This window comes from Cyprinodon variegatus, unplaced genomic scaffold, assembly GCF_000732505.1.
Source record: "Cyprinodon variegatus isolate N-32 unplaced genomic scaffold, C_variegatus-1.0 Scaffold150, whole genome shotgun sequence".
NCBI classification, from domain to species: Eukaryota; Metazoa; Chordata; class Actinopteri; order Cyprinodontiformes; family Cyprinodontidae; genus Cyprinodon; species Cyprinodon variegatus.
This window is the reverse complement of record NW_015150603.1, coordinates 204,790-210,495: the sequence shown is the minus strand read 5'-3', so window position 1 is coordinate 210,495 and position 5,706 is coordinate 204,790.

Below are 5,706 nucleotides of genomic sequence, written 5' to 3'. Positions count from 1 at the left end.
ACTAATCAAATAGATAAAGTCTGATCTTTGGTGATTATAAAACAATGACAGATTTAAATTATCTTAGATCCATGTATACATGGAAAAACCTACACATTCTAATGAGAATGTGTAGGTTTTCTCTGACATTATAAATCAGAAATGTTCACTAAAACCCTGTGACTTACCAACAAAATTAAGTTAGTTTTTGTGGCAGAAAATACCAAAAGTAATCTTAGATTGAAGTGGTAGGTGAGTCATATCGGCAAATGTATATTTGCCAAAGTATAAGCAGTCCATCTGAACTTTTTTTTTTGCAGCAGAGGAAAATGTCCTAAATTACAACTGATCATAAATGCCCTGACAAACGGGATCCAAAATATAAAAAAAAAAGACAAACACCTGCAGCTGGAATTTTGGTACTCAGGAGAGCCTAGTTTAATTTGGTGCTATTTCGTCAATGAAAGAACAGTCAGAAATCAACCTACTATTGAAATAACATCTGGAACAGATGGATGGATAGAAAGTTAAGCAGGTCCTCCAATGGTCAGACTTGCATTATTTCACTCCTTTGTTATGACATAAAATATGCAATTTTTGGTATTGGTCTATCTTAAATGACCATGACCCCATGACACTTAGTGCTGGCATTACTGTTCTTGTTAACTATGCACAAAGCTTTGCCCCATATCTCTTGTGTGTGATATTTATTGACAGGATCTCAAGGCATAGTTATCGAGAGGGTAAAATCTGCTACAGGAACCTCAGGGTCTTTTTTTTTGCAAATGATGTGTCTTCAAGCATGGGCCTAGTTTACTGAAGTGAGTTATAATCTAGTGTGAAGCAGCAGTCAGCTCCTCTAAGTCTGAGGCCATCGTCCTTAACAGGAAAAAGGTGGATCGCCTCCTCTGGGTTGGAAATTTGTCTCTTTTTCAAGTGGTGGAGTACCAAGTATTCTCATGTCTAATTCAAGACGGATAGAAAAATAGATTTTTTAATGTTTTGGGGTATGCCTGAATTTCCATGAAGTAAGGAGAGGCTTCTCCTAAACCTATCATTCTTACACTTCCTTTCATTTAAGTAATTTAAGTATAGAAGCAACAAATAAATAGAGCTATCATTTAAATTTCTTTGCATGTTAATGAACCATATTAAAGATAAAGAAGCATCTTTTTCATCACATTTGTATGTAGAAAGACTTGATCATGAAGCAAAAAAAACCCAAAAAACCAAAAACATAATCTCTGAAATCAGAAAGGCATCAAAAGCTGTTTCACCAATAAACAAGTTAGAAAATAAATCAGCTTATATTTTTGCAAGCTTTATGGCAGATGAGTCTGCAGAGAGTGAATAGAAATGCTAAGGATACAGTACAAATGAGTCCATTATTTTAAATAAAAGGAGCATCAGCTGTAATTCAGATACACTAAACATCCTCTGTGTACAAACCTAATTAATGTGTAGCCCAAAAATCCTCAGATTCATGTTTAAATACTGTTTTTTTTTTCATAAATTCCTATTACAAAGGTCTTACATCAACTCCAGAGGAGCTGTGAAGCTGTGCAATGAGGCTGCAATAAATTATTAAGATTAATAACAGAGCAAAACAAATAAAAAAATGTTAGGAATGATAAGGAAAGAAACACTGGCATATTAATGTTAAACCTCAAGGGATTGTTTGTTTAATCTAATTGTTAATTTCAGGTTTTGTTTTGTTGCTATTTCTGTCACTTTTTTAATTTTCTTTCTGACAGTCAAATTTTCTTGGTTCAAGAAAATGAGAATAGATCACTTTCATAAATTCTTTTGTAGAAATGTTCCCACTGCACTTTTGTAGATGTTATTTAATAGAAAAAAAATCTTTTTTCATGGGCGCTGTTCATCGGTTCTTTTTATGTTGTTCTTAAAGTGTCATGCAAAGAGCTCCATGAGTTTCTCCCCTAGGGACAGTGATCAGTCGCGGATTTAGCGCATTGTGCTTTTATATGTCCAAACATTACTATTCTGTGGTGTATGTTCTGCTTAATGTTTCAAATGCTCTAAAATAAATTTACATATGCCAGTATTAACTTAAAAGGTCAAAACTAAAACTGTTCATTGGAACAATTATTTCTCAAAAAAAAAAAATCCTCAATGCTTCTGCATATGATGTAATAATAGGTTGAGGTTATATGAGCCAGACCTCAGCCATTGCCAGATCCTAGTAGCTGTGTGGAAGGGCAGAGAAATAGCTTCAAAAAGAAGCAAAACCAAATGAAACATTTGTTTAGGTTCCAGAGAAATGTATCTATTTTTATTATATTTGTTTTTTTTTTCCTTTAAACCTCTATGCGGTTTTGATACAATTTTATTGCACCTGATTTGTACAGCACTTTTGTGTCAGCTGCGGTTGTTTTTAAGGGCTATGCAAATAAAGTTAAGTTCAGTAACGTCCTGAGGAGACAAAACCATAATGACAAAAACAGCATTTTGAATTTACTCTGGTTATCTTTGTCTGATAATGAAATTTATATGATTGCTTGTGGCTTGAAACAGAATGCATGTTTATTATTTTGTGTTGTTACATGTTTTTTGTTGTGAATTTTCCTATCGATTTAAGCAAACTGTTATTCTTTTATCCATTAAACAGTCAGGTTTAAACACTTCTAAAACTGCCCTATGAGTAAAATAGATATATAAGTACCTTCAAGGTTAAAGTCCCTTTCCCATTCTTCGCTTCAAATACAGACTTTTTATAAATATACACCCATGAGATTAGTTATTTACATTTTTACTGCAATTCTTTTGTAAATGACATTTCATTATTCATTAGTTATTTAACTTTAATTAACCACCCCATCCTTCCTCCTGCTGCTTTATATATTCCTTCTGTTTGTTGCAGCAATGCCTTCAGCAGCGGGATGCATTTCCTTTTGAAAGCAAAGACACTGTCGTTGCCAATCTCTGAAAACGCATATCCTTTGGGCCTGTGTTGAAACAAGCAAAAAATACAACCTTCCCCACAGAGATGGGTAATTATTTGCTGGGTGCAGAAAAACAATCAATATGAGATAACATAGCATGGACTGGAGGTGCTCCAGGACAGAAAATGAGAAATGAATGTTTCATTTGTCAATAGAATGTGAAGAATAGAGTTATGTTGTTGAGTTGTTAAGAAATATGTTGTTAGTTTATATTTTTGGGCGGATCTTTGAGATCGGTTGGCTTTTCTCTCATCTCTATGTCTGCTGCTGGTGTGGCTGGCTTACCATCGACGAGCCATCTGGTTGTTCCGCCCTGCAGCTCCATCGCAGGCCTGCTGCAGCTGCCTACACCCAGGAGCCGACTTGATCTCACCGTGACCAAGGAGGAACCACTGCCAATTATGTTGATCAAGTCCCCACCAAAATAGCTGCAAACAATTACATTAGACAACAGACAGAGGGGCAGTCAATCATATTAGGTGCAAAACAGAAGCGCCCAGCCTCGCCACCATGCGTAGCACAGAATAGCCAATGAGGTGCAATCCAATTCACACCTCCTTGCACAGGTGACACAGCTGTTGCACTCAGATTTCACACTTAACCATGAAAAGTCTATTATCATCTTCTGAAAATAAACACTTGCTCTAAATAGAAGAGGTGCTCTCCCTTCTATCACTGGCTTGAAATCAATAAACTTGGAAAAATGAACAACTTAGAAAATATTTTGTTATGATGTAAGTATTATTGAGTTTATTTAACAGATTATTTAGGAAAAATGTCACATTTAATTTAGCTGTTACTGCAATGCTTGCTTAGATGATGTTGATCAACATATAACTGAGATAATGACATAACTATCTTTTTATCACAGTTAAAACATTAATTGTTATTTACGGTAGTGATAACAAGATAACTATCTCTTTAACACTAGAAAACAGTTATTGATTTCTTGAGATAAAGAGATGATTAACCTCTATGAGTAATGAATGAGGCTGGCCAATGGCCATGGATTCCCAGTCCATCCATGCCTATGGTGCCCGTAGTTCTGCAGTCGCGGTACCACATGTACGTAAATAATCAGATTTGTTGTTTTCTATTTCTTTTCACTCATTGTCAGGTCGTGGTCGATGATTGGATTTCATGGAATATAATAGAAACAAATCTGAATATTTTTAATGAAAGTCTTTAATCTGGACTCATTTTGGAGGTTAATGCCTGTTACAGGCGTAACACTGGAGCTGTTCAGAAAACACCCAGTGACAGAACACCGGTGCAATGCCTCTAGAGGCCTAAGTCTAATTGCTTATGAATATGAAGTGGAAGCAAATCATCAATCTAACAATGTCTTCTCATTACCTTATAGTTAAACACAGGATTATTTGTAGAATTACACATAGGATACCGTGACTTATTCTAACTGTATAAATCCTCTCCCGTATCGGAGGGAAACAATCGCTCTTGGCTTCTGTCGATCAATTTGTTGCAGCATAAAATACATTTTTAGCAGTTTCCTTGTGGATGTTGTGATTTTCATTTATGAGTTTAAGTAGTTCCTTTATTACAAAAGGGGGTAAGTATCTACATCTGCTCCCTAACATAACAACTCAGCAAAGACCAAAGACAGACACTCATGGTCTAATGTGCAAAAAAACATAACTTAAAATTTTGGATTACTCTAAAAAGCATTGAAAACTAAACATAGTGATCCTACATACATCCTTTAGTGATGTTTTTATGTGGGTACCCCCTGCTGTCCCACAAGCTGCATCTCCCTGGGTGGTAGTCATGTTTTCCGGTTTCCTTTTAAGCCCGACCTGTCAACAATGATTTTTTTCTTCAAAGGACTATAACATGTAAAAGACAAAAAGTGTGTTACAGATTCTTTGATAATTGTTAAATGTTTCTTTTGAATTGGAGTGTATGATCATTTCCACTTCTGCTTTAGAGCAAATGCCTCTTAGAATCTTAATATAAGTATTCTATCATTAATTATGAAAACGGAGAAATGCACATCTACATTGGTTAAGGAAATTATTTTTAAATTCAGGTATCTTTACTTTTTCTTTGATATAAAACACTTACAATAAATGTTATGTGCTAAAGCTTGCCCTTAGCTGTAGGCAAGTCTCAAAATGTTTAAATGGATTAATGGTGTCTCTAAATGTTCCGGTTGTAAAAATGTAATTCCCTTTCAGGTTCAACAACTCTCTCCATAGCTAGTTGTGAATCCATCCAGCTGTCATGATGGGTGTCACAGAGAGTTAGCCCAAGATGCGGAACACACACGGAGGCACTGGTAAAAGTCCAAAGAGTTTATTAAAGGCACAAGCACATGAATCACAGTTCAGGCAGGGGACTAATCCGCTGGGATCTGTGCGGGGAAAGGGAGATGGCTGGATGTGAGCTGAGTTTGAGCTTCCAGCTCACTGCAGGGAACAACAGGGGAAATCCACATGGGAACCTCTTAGGGAAACTCCACAGAGGAGTCGTCAGGTAGCATCCACGTAGAATTCTTGGGTTGGCTCACCAGGGCAGGTTAGCAGGTTAGCTTTCCTAGAGCGTCAGGCTAGGGACTGGCTTCCTGTGATGTAACTCTCCCAGAGCTGCAGGCCAGAGACAGGTGCCAGAGAGACTGCTCTTCCAGGGCTTCACGAAGAGACAGGAGGTTAAGCTCATCCAGAGCTTTCACGAAGAGACAGGAGGTTAAGCTCATCCAGAGCTTTCACGAAGAGACAGGATTCCTGTGAGGCAGAGACAAGGAAGA